The sequence below is a fragment of the Neophocaena asiaeorientalis genome, unplaced genomic scaffold, assembly GCF_003031525.2.
Source record: "Neophocaena asiaeorientalis asiaeorientalis breed wild unplaced genomic scaffold, Neophocaena_asiaeorientalis_V1.1 scaffold627, whole genome shotgun sequence".
Classification (NCBI taxonomy): Eukaryota; Metazoa; Chordata; class Mammalia; order Artiodactyla; family Phocoenidae; genus Neophocaena; species Neophocaena asiaeorientalis.
This window is the reverse complement of record NW_020174427.1, coordinates 1,370,896-1,386,281: the sequence shown is the minus strand read 5'-3', so window position 1 is coordinate 1,386,281 and position 15,386 is coordinate 1,370,896. Positions and strand designations below refer to the sequence as shown.

The 15,386-nt window shown below is 36.4% G+C and overlaps 1 long non-coding RNA gene across 1 annotated transcript in view; it reads left to right on the top strand.

Moving 5' to 3' along the window:
* The first annotated feature begins 1,749 nt into the window (after positions 1 to 1,749).
* Positions 1,750 to 15,386, top strand: part of LOC112407449 (uncharacterized) — a 234,295-nt gene continuing 220,658 nt past the window's right edge. Inside the window, exons 1-2 of the long non-coding RNA XR_003004746.1 lie at positions 1,750 to 1,912; positions 3,735 to 3,874. This is a non-coding gene — a long non-coding RNA (uncharacterized LOC112407449). The remainder of the gene's footprint in view (positions 1,913 to 3,734; positions 3,875 to 15,386) is intronic.

Below are 15,386 nucleotides of genomic sequence, written 5' to 3'. Positions count from 1 at the left end.
TATTAGAGAAATGCAAATCAAAACTAAAATGAGGTATCACCTCCCACCAGTTAGAATGAGCATCGTCAGAAAATCAAAAACAACAAATGCTGGAAAGGGTGTGGAGAAAAGGGAGCCCTCTTGCACTGTTGGTGGAATGTAAATTGATACAGCCACTATGGAGAACAGAATGGAGGTTCCTTAAAAAACTAAAAATAGAATTACCATATGATCCAGCAATCCCACTACTGGGCATATACCCAGAGAAAACTATAATTCAAAAAGACACATGCACCCCAATGTTCACTGCAGCACTATTTACAATAGCCAGGTCATGGAAGCAACCTAAATGCCCATCAACAGATGAATGGATAAAGAAGTTGTGGTATATATATACAATGGAATATTACTCAGCCATAAAAGGAACAAGATTGGGTCATTTGTTGAGATGTGGATGGATCTAGAGACTGTCATACAGAGCGAAGTAAGTCAGAAAGAGAAAAACAAATACCGTATATTAATGCATATATGTGGAACCTAGAAAAATGGTACAGATGAACCGGTTTGCAGGGCGGAAATTGAGACACAGATGTAGAGAGCAAACGTATGCACACCATGGGCGGAAAGCGGCGGGGTGGTGGTGGTGGTGGTGTGATGAATTGGGTGATTGGGATTGACATGTATACACTGATGTGTATAAAATTGATGACTAATAAGAACCTGCTGTTTAAAAAAATAAAATTAAATTAAAAAATAAAAAGAAGTAGAGGAATTGATGTGAGAATTTTTATCATAAGCAAACAGCAGTGTGCTTTTTGCCATTTGTTTGTGGTTGCTTCCATGTCCTGGTATTGTAAATAGAACTGCAATGAACATTGTGGTGCATGACTCTTTTTGAATTATGGTTATGTCAGGGTATATGCCCAGTAGTGGGATTGCTGGGTCGTGTGGTGGTTCTATTTTTAGTTCCTTAAGGATCCTCCATACTGTTCTCCATAGTGGCTGTATCAGTTTACATTCCCACCAACAATGCAAGAGGGTTCCTTTTCTCCACACCCTCTCCAGCATTTATTGTTTGTAGATTTTTTGATGATGGATTTTGCCATTTACTGAGTTGGGGAGGATTATAGGAGGAACAGTATTACCAGGGTGATCAGGTGCTCAGATTTGGATATATTCCTTTTGAAATGCCTTCTAGAAATCCTAAGTGATGGAGACATCAAGTAGGAAGTTGTACATGTAAATCTGGAGGTCAGAGGAGAATTCCAGATATATATATATAATTCTGTAGATATTAATCTGGGGTCATCAATTTATAGATGATATGTAAAGCCTTGAGACTAGATGAGATTGAAGGTGTGAATGTAGATAGAGGAAAGAAGTCCCAGGAGTGATTCCTGGGATACTGTATCATTTAGAGATTGAAAGGTAAGGAATCTTCTCAGGGCGGAAACCAAGAAGGGGTAGCCATGAAGGGAGGAGATGAATCCAGAGAGTGTGACATCCTGGAGGCAAATAAGAAAATATCTCAGGGGACAGAAGAGGCTAGCTGTGTTAAGAACTGTTGACATGCTAATTAGGATAAGGACTAAATATTAACTCAGGGATTTGTAACTTGTAGGTCACCGATAATCTTATAGTTTATAAACTTTCATATGTGGTAGGGGAAAAATATAAAAATGGGATGAGATAAATTGAAGAAAGTGAGTATAGACAATTTCTTTTTTAGGTTTTACTGCTAAAAGGAGAGAAATTCGGTGATAACTAAAAGTGAAGTGGGAATTTCTGGCTCCCACTTGGGATGCAGAATACTGGAAAGAGACCATTCTTACTCTCACCACAACAAAAAGGCAGTTAATTGTTGAATTCACAACTTTTCTTGAACTATCAGAGAGCTTACGTCTTAGGACAAACAAACAATTTAAAATATAAGGTAAGACTGGTGTTTCTAAATAGAAATGGAATGCAACAAGCACTTGCTTACCTGTAGCAGATATTGGATTTCATTCAACTGTGCAAGAAAGTTTTAGCTAAAAAGTTTAATAAATTCTAAAGGGTGAATGTTGGCTAGCATGAGAGTATGGAAATGGTGAGAACCATAGACATAAGGGTTGTTCAGAAACACTTGCATCCTCTTCTCCATGGGTACTCATGAGAAAGACTGAGGGGCAAGCCTTTCTTGCAGTGCAGGCCCTCTGCAGAGGAACAGCAGCATTGCAGGAAGATGTAATGCCCTTCTTTCCTATTTTTCCTACTGATCAAAAACCTCCAGCTTCTGTGAGAAGGGTACCAAACTCTATTGCCTTCAGGCCACAGTTAAAAACCCATTGCAGCTGGAAAAAGGGAACAACAACAACAAAATATTCTATCCCTTAGTGGGACAAGAAAATGCTCTGGGCCCAGATCATTAGAAATCTCCTGCTACTGGTTGGAGGGGTGGGAACAGTAAGAAGTCTCCACCTCTGAGACCCAGTGACACAGCATCTGTCAAAGACCGAAGCTAAACCAGAACAACAGAAAACATCCCCCTGTTTCCACCACCTGGCTACCAAGCACTGAGTAACAAGTATTAGTGGTCTACAGCTGGGAGAGGGGTATAAGCATGTGAAGAGACCCTCTCTGAAGTGCAAGTGCAAATAAAAGACCTGAAGCTGTGGGTAGAACAAACACTGAGGAAAACCCTCTGATGAATCAACTCCTGCCCTAAGCATAAGATAACACTAAAGGAATTTGAAGCCTGTCATGCACTAGGAAAAACCACAGCAACAATAAATCCCCAAAGCAACTCAATTCTTGACTAGGTTGACTCACAGCATGCTAGAGACCTAGCAAAGGAAACAGTGTGCCCATTTGCAGGAATACATACTATTTATCTAACCCTGTACACAAGAGATGTTTGGCTTAGTCTACAAAAGATGTTTGGCTTTCAAACAAAACAACACACCAAAAGCAAAAACCAAGATAACAGATGATCAGGAGATGAAGTTAACAAAACCAGACTCATGTTATGCCCAATTGTTGAAATTATCAGATAGGGAAGTTAAAATTTTTATGATTAATACTATAAAGGCAAGAGTGGGAAAGGTGAACAGCATGAATGAACAGATGGAGAATTACAACCCAGAGACAGAAATCATAAAAAAATCAAATGGAAGTGCTAGAAAATTTTCAAGAATGTCTTTGATGGGCTCATCCATAGATTTGATAAAACTAAGGAAATAAACAGCAAACTTGAAGATAGTTCAATAGAAATTACCCAAACTAAAACACAAAAAGAAAAAAGTAAAACAAAGAAACAAGAGGCTTCAAGAGCTGTGGGACAGTATCAAAAGGTCTGATATGCATATAATTAGAATCCATAAAGAAAAAGAGAAAGTGTACAGGACAGAAGAAACATTAAAGATAAAATGACCAAGACTTTTCCAAAATTAATGAAAGACACAAAAATTATAGATCCATGGGGCTCAGAAAACACCCAGCTAAATAGTACTCTTCCCTCAAAACATTCCTAGGCAATTTTCATTCAAACTGCTGAAAGTCAAAGAGAAAGAGAAAGTACTCAGGGAAAAAAGAAACATTTATACAGAAGAGCAAAGAAAAGAATTACTATAGAATTATCTTTTAAAAACTATGGAGTCTAGATGACGATTGACATCTTTAACATGCTAAATTAAAAACAAACTTTCAACCAGCAATTTGAAACCTAGGGAAAATATATTTCAAAAATTAAGGAAAAATAAACACTTTTTTTTCAGATGAGCAAAATATGAGAAAATTCATTGTAGCAGACTACAAGAAATGTTCAGGAAAGGACTTCAGGCAGAGGAATGTAATATCATACAGAAACCTGGATTTACACAAAGAAATGAAGAGTATAAGAAATGGCATATTTGAGGTAAATGGAAATTTTTCTTCATTTTAATTGTTCTCTACACAAAAAGAGTACTATCGATGTGTTGCGTATTTATATCACAAAGCTAAAATGTGTGACAGTTTAGGATTTTGGAGTATAATGTTCTAAGGTCTTTACACAATACATGAAACAGTGTACCATTCAAAGATAGACTCTTTTACATTAAAGATATATATTGTAAACCCTAGGGCAGCAGTCCCCAACCATTTTGGCACCAGGGATCGGTTTCATGGAAGACAATTTTTCCACGGATGGAGCAGGGGGATGGTTCAGGTGGTAATGTGAGTGATGGGGAGCGGCAGATGAAGCTTCGCTTGCTTGTCCGCTGCTCACCTCCTGCTGTGCGGCCCAGTTCTTAGGCCATGGACTGCTACCGCTACGAGTCCATGGCCTGGGGGTTGGGGACTCCTGCCCTAGCACAACCAGCAAAAAACCACAAACAATAAGCTGATAGTGGAGACAAAATAGAAAATAAAAATGCCTAATCTAAAAGGTAGCAGAAAAAAGTAGTTTTCCTGTTATTCCTTCATGCCTTTTTGTAATCTATTCCAAACAGAAAAGAGTATTGTTTTTAATTTACCATTTTAATAGTTCTTAAGTGTACAGTTCACTAATGTTAAGTACATTCATGTTATCGTATAAGCAACACTGCAACACTCCAGAACGTTGTTTTTGTTTTGTGGTTTTTTGCGGTACGCGGGCCTCTCACTGTTGTGGCCTCTCCCGTTGCGGAGCACAGGCTCCGGACGCGCAGGCTCAGCGGCCATGGCTCACGGGCCCAGCGGCTCCGCGGCACGTGGGATCTTCCCGGACCGGGGCACGAACTCGTGTCCCCTGCATCGGCAGGCGGACTCTCAACCACTGCGCTACCAGGGAAGCCCCCAGAACGTTTTTTATCTTGAAAAACTGAAATTCTATACCCATTAAACAACCACTCCTCATTCCCTTCTCCTCCAGCCCCTGGCACCCACCATGCCATTGTCTGTCTGTATGAATTTGACTTCTCTGGGTACCTCACGTAAGTGAAATCGTACAATGTTTGTCTTTTTATGACTGGCTTATTTCACTTAGCATGAGGTCCTCAAGGTTCTTCCATGTTGTAACATGGGGATTGAAGAATTTCCTTCCTTTTAAAGGCTGAATAATATTCCATTGTATGTATATACCACATTTTGTTTATTTACTCATTTGTTGATGGGTACCTGGGTTCCTTCCACCAACATGGGTGCATAAATGTCTCTTTGAGACCCTGATTTGGATTCTGTAGGGTATATACGCAGAAGTGCTGGATTATATGATAATTCATATTTTTTTTGAGGAACCTCCATACTGTTTCCCACAGCAGCTGTACCATCTTACATTCTCACCAGCAGTGCACAAGGGTTCTAATTTCTTCACATCCTCGCCAGTGCTTATTTTCTGTTTTTTTTTTTTAATAGCCAAATAACAGGTGTGAGGTGGTAGCTCATTGTGGTTTTGATTTACTTTTCCTTAATGATTAGTGATGCTGTGTGTCCTTTCATGTGCTTACTGACCATTTGTTTGTCTTCTTTGGAGAAATGTCTGTTCAAGTCCTTTGCCCATTTTTAATAGACTTGTTTGTTTTTTGTTGTTGAATTGTAAGAATTCTTTACATATTCTGGATATTAACCCCTTATCAGATATATGACTTGCAAATATATTCTTCCATTCTCTGGGTTGCCTTTCACTCTGTTGATTGTATCCTTTGATGTAACCGTGACTTTTTGAATTCAAAATAGCTTATTTTTATCCCAACTAAACTTCATGGCTTTGCCTGTTTTCATCCCTGCCTAGAATGCCCCCCACCTTCCTCTGTTTGGATAACTCCAGTGCACCCTCAAAGAGAGTGTATTTTGATAAGCATGTAAGCCTTGTCCATTCTATACTTTTAAACTGCATTCTGTGTTCCAGGTTCTCCCCTTGCGACTGTTCAGCCACATCTTAAACTGTTGTATTCGCCCTGACTACACTTTATTGTGTTGACCTCTTTTGTTTCCTCTTAGTACCAAACTCCTCCCTGAATCAGAGCCTTCACATTTGATGTTCTTTCTATCAGGAGTGCCCTTTCTCAACCTCTTTATCTGCCAAATTCTCATCACCCTTGAAGTTTAAATTTACATGTTAATTTCCTCAGGGAAGTTTTCCTTCACCCTAGAGACTTAAATCAAGTTAAAGTGTTAAATAGTTTCTCACGACTCTATAATTGTCCTTCAAAACATTTATTAAAATTGTAATTATTTATTTATTATTTTAGGCTCTCTTGACAGTGACCTCTGCCTAATTCTGACCATTCTAATTATTTATTTTTTTCTTAATTTTTTTGAGTTCTTTTTGATGTGAACCATTTTTAAAGTCTTTATTGAATATGTTACACTATTGCTTCTGTCTTTTGTTTTGGTTTTTTGGCCCTGAGGCATGTGGGATCTTAGCTCCCCAACCAGGGATCTGAACCGTCATCCCCTGCATTGGAAGGTGAAGTCTTAACCACTGAACTGCTAGGGAAGTCCCCCTTAATCTTAATTTTTAATCTTAATAAAAGTAAGGATCTTGTCTCTCTTGTTTATCACTTATATCCCAGTGCCTTGCACAGTGCCTGACATAGAGTAGGAGATCAGTTTATAGAATAAATGAATGAAGTACAAAGACGTAAAGAAAAGAAGCATTTTGCTTAAGATGTGGGGGAAACAGCAGTTGAAAAACACTGATATAATTATGACATAAAAGCAGCATATAGTATAAGTGTTTGCTAGATAGGAATTTAGAAAGCAGTCTATTATTTACAAAGGAGGAAACTGAGCCAAGATTGCTTGTGACTTAATTCTGTTGTCACACATCTAATAAGTAACAGAATGAAGCAGGCTGAGATTCCATCATTACAAGTACAGTGCTCTTTACAATACATGATCCAGCTTTTATAGCTCCCCAAATGCTAATGAAGTAAACGGACTTGCATTAAGTCGATCATTTGCACAGGAGTATGGACAAGGTCATCCTGAAATGGACCCCAAGTCAATTTAGCTAGGTGTTCTAGAAGTTCTAGTAGCTTCTGATGTCAGTTTTAAAGGTGAGTTCTGTGTGAGTCCTCTTCCTCTAATGGCTTTCTAACTCATAACTTTATCCATCAATTTTGCATCACTTTATATTTGCTGCCAGGCTGCTCTCTGCATCAACGGGTTTTTAATATGTATTATCTACTTAGTAAATATGTGCTTCCTTTAATTGTTTCTAATTTGCACTGCTCAGGGAAGAAAGGTTTAGAGAAGCAATCTGGGAGTGTGGAATGAGCATAGGTCTTGCATCTTGGGTTTGAATTCTGACTCTGCCCTCCAAACCTTAGTTCTCTTATCTCTGAAATACAGGGGTAATAATACCTACATCCTAACATAGGTGAAATGGATTAATGTATGTAAAGGCATGACAAATAGAAAAGTAATCATTTAATATTAGTTTCATTCTCAGCCTAGTCTTTATAGATTTGGTGAACTAATCATTTCACTAGTGTATCTGTTATGATTCTAGATTTTGATAATGAATCTTTCAAGTCAACCTTTTCAAATGGCAGAGTCTGAAATTCTTGAGTTCCTGTCTTCACAATGGCACCTGCCTTTATATTTCTGACCATCGTAATTGTTATTTTTTGGTCTTCTCTACTTCTGATGTACCCTTATAATATCTTAATCAATATTCCAGGTGTGGGCCACCAAAGTTTAATAGAAGGTAGGTTAAAGTTTCTTAGTGTATACCTGTTGATGATTGATTGTTATAAATATTAAGAAAGAACTTTTCATAAAATTGATAAACTAGGAATTCATCCATTTTTTTCCTCAGGTATTTACTGATCATCTCTTTTGTACATAAATTATAGTCGCCCAATTTAGCAAATATAAATACAGGATGCCCAGTTAACTAGCTGTCTTGTATTTTATTTGGCAACCCTACCATAAATATGAGATAATCTCGGTATAAGAATAAAAACTTAAGATCTGGTTTCTCTCTAAGGAATTTTTTTTTTTTTTTAAGTTAAGGATATAGGCATGGACTTAGATAGGTAACCAGGTGATACATGGAAAGAAAGGGTTGCAAGTGGATGGTATATAAGTTCCTAAGGCTGCCATAACAAGGGACTCCAAAATTGATGGCTTGATATTACAGAAATTTATTTTCTTACAGTTCTGGAGGCTAGAAGTCTGAATTCAGAGCGTTAGCATGTTTGTTCTTTCTGAGGGACTCTGAGGGAGAGTCAGTTCCATGCCTCTCTCTTCTAGCTTCTGGTGATAGCCAGCAATCCTTGACACTCCTTGGCTTGCAGATGCATCGCTCCATTTTCTGCCTCAGTCTATACATGGCATTCTCCCTGTATATCTCTTCTCCTCTCCTTATAAGGACACCAATACTATTGGATGAGGGACCACTTAATTACCTCATTTTAACTTGATTACATCTGCAAAGACCCTATTTCAAAATAAGGTCATGTTAAAAAGCACCAGAAGTTAGGATTTCAACATATCTTTTTGGAGGACACAATTCAACCCAAACAGACGGTGTGGATATTGAATGCCATAGAGTTCAGAAAAAGAATTATCTGTTTTGGATGGAATGATGAAAAAGGCCCACAGTAGTGTCAAGAATTAATTGAGCTTGACTTTGAAGGGTGGGGAGACCTTGTTGGAGAGGAGGAAAAGGGCTGGAAGTGGATGATGAATAAGAGAATAGTGAAGGGACTCATCTTCAAGGAAAGGAAGATATTTGCTGTAATTTACTAAGGATAATCACAATCATGCTGCAGACTCTGAGAAAAGCGACAATAATTAAACTTCCTCAGCTCAGAGAAGCAGCAGTGTCTTTACAAGACAGATTTTATTGGTGTCCAAGTTTCCTTTCATGTCTAAAATTCAAATTGCTCAGTGTTAATTAGGTTTTGGCACCAACCCCAGAGATACTAGCGGGACAAGCCTGGGAAACTACTATAGGCAACCTTTGTATCCCTGAAGAAGGCACTAAGCCAGTTATACTGGAACCAACTTGGAGATTATATTTTAAATAAAATATTTATGTAAAATAAGTGTAAACTGTAAGCAATCAATACATTCTCACTGTAGTTAGAATACTGTTTACTCAATAAATGGTCAATCTTTCTGACTTTTTAGGAGTTATCTGTATAGCACAGTTGGTCTGGATGAAACAAAGACCAGAAAAAAGGCTTTATAAGCTTTATTGATTGTATGAGAAGCCAGTGTAGAAGCATGCTAAGCTGGTTCTGTGTTTTTGTGAATGTGTACCATATTATGGCACACCATAGAATGTACCATATTTCTATATAGACTAAAGGTTTTAGACCTAGATTTCCAAATTCTTGAAGGCAAGTGAAAATCAAGTTAAATAGCAATTCACAGAAGAAATAGAAGATTAAAGGGACAAGCCAGAAGAAATGCAGGCAGTGGGCTCTTTACTCTTTTTCTGTTCCTTTGATGGGGACTTTTCTGGATATGTGTATAATTTCTCACATTTTCCCTGCTATAATTAGTCAATTAAGTTTATGTGAAGCTCTTTTTTTAAAAAAATGTCAGTTACCTTAGAACTTAGTAAATTACTGAAATGCTACAGGACTAGGGTTTTTTTTTGGTTTTGTTTCAAAAATTCATTTGAAAAGAAAGGGGAAATCTAATAATTGGGATGAGCTCTTGCTTATTCGTTTTTAAGTTACCTTTTCCCCTTGTTGCTGCCCTTTTTAGTCACTAAAGAAGGAAGTGCAAGTACAGGGATGGACAGTGAAAGGAACCTCTTGAATCATTGTGTTACTTACAGTTCTGTGATATTTGCTGCCAACAGAGATTTGGGTTTGTAAGGCTAATAACCACAGATCTACGTGTGTTACGTTGTCAGTTTTTCAGATAAACTACCACAAGGCTGGGGTCTTGGAGACTGAAACAGTCAGATGTACTCAGTGAGAAAATAAGGATGTGCCTGCTTTCCATTCAATATATCATTGTTTACAAAATTAATTTTTAATAAAAGAGTGAACATAAATATTTTATTCAATTTATATTGTTGAATCTATGTAAAGCTTAGTGCAAGAGTTAATCAATCAATCAATCAATCATGATTAACAAGAAACCTAGATCCAGTTGCATACCTCGTCCGTAATCTGCAATTTATATCAGAAAAGCTTCTGCTGTCTTGGTTCTTTCCAGGCATTGGTAAATCTGACTCAGCAGAACTCCAGGAACTCTGTGATCCCCTGCACTTTGGCTGCTGACAAAGCCCCTGGAGCCTTTCTTCTGCCAGGCACCTTTATTTAAATAATCCTCATTCTGGAAAGAATGTTTTCCATGCTTACCACTTATCAAGTGAAAGGCAGCATTTGTCTTCCTAACTTTTAAGGATCTCCCCAGGTTCCTTTCTTAATTCCAACGTTACTAGCTTGTGTTAAAATTCTACATCCCCAGGTTATTTGTGATAGATATGCACATAGCTGGGGCCCTTATCTGCACAAAAAGGAATAGCAGCTCAGGATTAAAAAAAAATCCTCCTTTCCCCTATGGGACTAAAAAAATCTTTTTTATTTTAGAACATCTTAAAAACATATAAAGGAGAAGGGAAAACAACCCAGAGTATCACCACTTAAAGGCAACTGTTATCAGTATTTTAGTTTATATTCTTCCAGTCTTGCTGCTTCCTGCATATTTTATTTTGTAAACTAGTTGCATTTGTATTCTCTCTAAAATGGTGTGTGTGTGATTTTTTTTTTAAGCTAAAGCTTTTCATCAGAAGGGGTATAGCAAGGTCATGAATGCAGGAATGTGAAGACAGAGTGTGAGAGTTCCAATTCTTATTCCTCTGTTTTTGTAAACTCAAGGAAGTGATTCAGCTTCTTCAAATCTTAGTTCCCTCATCCATAAAATAATCTTGGGATAAACATCTTTGTGTGAAAAGATTTTTCTGTAGTTTAGTATATTTTCTGACTTATCTCAATTCCAATAAGTAGCATGACTGGGTCAAGCAGGGTGAACATACTGTAAAGGTTCCTTTCCAGAGGTGTTGTAGCTGTTGAAGTTTCCATCAGCATGGTATAAACTGGGAGGGATAATCATAAATCATGGTTTTAAGCCTCTCTAACCTTTAGGATGGTTTGTTGTGTCACCGTAGAAAACCAATACAGTGAATTAATACAGAGGAAACACAAGCTCTTTGGTTTGAAATACTCCTTCTTTAAAAATTAGCAGCCACTAAACATTGGAGCTGTCACTGATAGCTTTTTTCAAAGTGGAAATACAGTCATAGAAGACAACATTCCAAATTAACTGATGAAGAGAATGGAGAGGTGAGAAGCAATTAAGAAATGAACGGGATGTAAAATTTAACATGGGGTTGGTGGTAGAGAGAATTAAGAGACCTGGTAAAATGGCCATTAAGAATCAGTTTGGTACAGTATGCAAGTCAAGGGTTGAGGTGACTTGGGGATTTGTGGAGTCTAAAGGATAGGGTGTTTTGAAAGGACAAATTAAGGGTTAAATGACTTTTTGCCTTGAACGTCTATTCCCCTATAGATTGATGGATCTTTGTGTCTGTCTCATATAGTATGGGGGGCCAACATCGGAAGGGCAGTGTTGATATATTTCACCTACATTGATTTTGTATTTGGGTAATTTAGTAACATAATGTCTATGTATTTCTGTGCCAATGGTGTTTTTAAAAAGTATTATCTTTGTGAGCTTTGGGATGGGTACTAACTCCAGATTTCATTTTATTTAATTTGCAAATGCATATAAGTAATTGGAATTTAAGATTATACACTAGAGCTACATAGGATGTAGCAGAATTTAATTGACTTAAAATACACTAAATGACAATATGAAGAACATTCATTTTATTTAGTATTTTATAGTCACTGTTTATCTTTTTGGTAGCCCCCTAACTATACTGAGTTTATGAATATTTCTGAGGAAGGTGGATTGACAAGTTTATGGAGAAGAAATTCTCTTGAAATGCTGCTAATGAAACCATCAGCCAATGTTCTAGACAATTGAGAGGCCAGATCCAACTCCCTTGAGCTTTCTTTTGAGGGATGAGATCTCAATATAAAAATTAGTATTGAGAGACTTTTACTTTTGACATTGGATATATTACCACTTTCTTTCCACTTCCAGTTTGCAATCAAAGTCATCTGTTGCTCCATTGCAGACTGTTTATTTTTTAGAAGGGTTAAGATTTTTACTACATGAACTTAATTATGTAATTACGTAACAGATCTGGTAACTGCTTCAGAGGAACCATTTTAATCTATGGGGTGCCTGAGATAGTCTTTAAAGAACATCTAATTACATAATTACGATGTCTAATAGACTAGAGTAATGGGTAGCAGGAATATCTTTGGAGCCATAACAGAAATCTTATGGCCTTTAGGTAGGACGTATAATATCAGTTATGAAAATAATCCCTCCATTATGTCATTATGTAACAGCACATAATGGCAAAGGAGATATTAATGCTGAATATAATAAATATTACATGCATTTTGCTCTTTTGACATAAATGACTTTCTTTAATTTAAAAAATATGTAAAATCAATTGAAGATATCTTTATCCTGTGAGAAAGAAAAAACTATGATATTTTAGATTCAGAATGACAGTGACATTTGAAAGAAAAATTTTAAAAGATTGTAAATATATCAAGTTAATTACAGAAACATACATATTAATTTCAAAACTACAAAAAAGCAGTTAAAATTTCAAAGACAGACAATTTAAAATAGTATATTCATATATTTGAATCTGGCATACTATTCTTCCTGAGTAGTAATGAAAAAAAAATCAGGAATAAAACTAAAACATGCCAGCACCTTCAAATACTATGATTGCTTTAGCTATATGCTGGGGGTGAAGGTATTGTTGAAATCTGGGCAGTTCATCAGAAGAAAAGTGAATTTTAATCAAGGTTAATGTTGTTCAAACATTTTGGTGTTGGTGATATCATTCTTTAATATCTATTTAGGAATATATAAGCAAATACTAACATTTTGACTCTATTTTATATAACTGGTAAAAATCTGTCTTGGTTGTTTTATGAACAAGAGGCTTTTTTGTTGTATGTTTTAAATTTAGGATACATTTTACAAAAAAAGCCCAGAATCTATCAAAGTATAACATGGTTGGAGAGTCATTACCCATTAAAAAGTTTCACACCAAAATATATCTGATGACAAAACAAACAGACAAATAAATACAGGACATGATTGACAATGGGTCCTGATACATACTAAATCTACTTTCCCTTTGCTTTCTATTATTTTTGTTTGGTCTGCATGAAAACTAATACATATGCAGGGAAAATTCTAAAACTGTCTGCCATAAGCATAGGCTTATATTCTCTGAGACCACTGGTATGTAGAGAAATAGTTGGCATCTGTAAATGAACATTTCAAATGTTTCACAGAGCCAGCAATTTGGGGAAGGTTTTTTCAACGAAATTTTGTGATAAAATTATCCAAGTTTTGGTCATGACAAATATTTAAACAGTACATTTTTAAATTCACCTAGGGACAGTTATCAAAATACGGCCAAAGTGTTTACATGCCTTTATATTATATCTTATTTTAAAAAGTCAAGTTTTGCTTGGTATGTGTAAACTCCCTATGCTTACATATCTTTTCTTCCCCCCAAAAATTTGAATGGTGTTCAAAACCCACTATGTTGGATTGAGTTCTGCACATGGGAATATTCATATTAACATCTCAAGCAAATGTAACTTCTCATTTTTGAGGCCTGAAAATATTTCCTTAACTAATAAGTATCAGTTCATTATTCAAGATGGACAGTATATATGAACTATGTTTCACATATGCTAGCCCCACACTGTGGGGTAATACTTAATGCCCCTCTCGCTCATCAGTGTTCTCAAATAAAACACAGCAACCACAAGCACAGTGACATAGCCTGTATAGTTAAAGTCATCCTTCTACTAAATGAAAAGTAAGAAAATTCTGGATATGACTAGGAGGGAGTAACAGGACCAGATTTGCTTTCTCACCCTAACTAACTAAGAAATCAGACAGCATATATAAAGCAATTGTTATCAGACATTACATGGCAGATAGCACATGATTATTATCCCTGATTACAGTGTAAGCTGTATGACTGCCCCGGTTTACCACCTAGAGCCTGTATACTCTCTGCTGTGCAGGGACAGAGGAAGCAGATTAAAGCCATGGAATCTCACTGAGTTTTAGAGACATTGATTGGAATAGGGAGGCCAAAATATTGGAGCAAAGGAAGCTCCACAAAGACAGAGCTTGAAAGATCTGCAGAGATGTCCCCTTGAGTCTTTGGCAGAGTACCAATCTGCTCATGAATGAGAATAAACTATCCAAAGCTGGCAAAAGAACCACTGGAAATAAGTAGGCTGAACAATTCCTGAAGCTAACCATGGGCTGAGAGTAGTTTCTGTTTGTGTCAGATTCATGAAGTTTCATAATAAATGAGGCATTGGGTAAAATACTTAGAGGAAAATTATCTTAGTTGTAGGGTCAAATTATCTCTAGAATAAAGGCCACTCTGGACCTAACCTAACAAAGCTTCAATCCTATACAGAAACAAAGTAAGACCAGGTAATCTAACTGAATCCCAGACAAAGAGGTCAACACCATTTAAAGGAATACAAGAAAATCCTCCACTCCACAACATAAAATTCAATGTCCTATATACAAAAGAAAATTGAAAGGCATACAAAGATTTAGGAAAATATTACCCATAAAAAAATCAATCAGTAATTCAGACTCGTAAGTAATAGAAATGATCAAATTAACAGACAAGGATGTTAAAAATAACTATTATAAATATGCTCCATATTCGCTCATTAAGGTTGAGATTGAGGAGAGCATGAACATGATGAGAAATGTAGAAGATATAAAAGGAGTCAAATGAATCTTCTAAAAATTAAAAATAAAATACATAGAATGAAAAATACACTGGTTTGGATTAATGTCAGATTAGACATTGCAGGAAAAAAAATCAGTGACCTTGAAAACGCAATAAACTTTTTCCAAATGAAGTAGAAAGTGGGGTGGGGGAAAGAATAAAAAAAAAAAAGAATAGAGCACCAGTGATCTAGGAAACTCTCAGGCAATCTAACATACGTGTAATTGGTATCCTAGAGATTAAAAAAAACAAAAAAGGAAGAAGGGGAAAGAAACATATTTGAAGGAATGATGACCAAAATTTTTCCAAATGTGATAAAAATTAGAAATGTACAGATTGAAAGAATTCATTGTACGCAAAGTAGAGGAAATTAAGAAAAACACACCAAGGCACATCATAATTAAATTGCTGAAAACTTATAATGAAAAGAAAATTGTAAAAATAGCCAGAGAAAAAGACAAAAAGGAACAAAGATAAGAAGGACAGCTGACTTATCACTGGAGGCTACAAAAGCCAAAAGACAGTGGAACAGTATCATTACAGTACTAAAGGAAAAAAT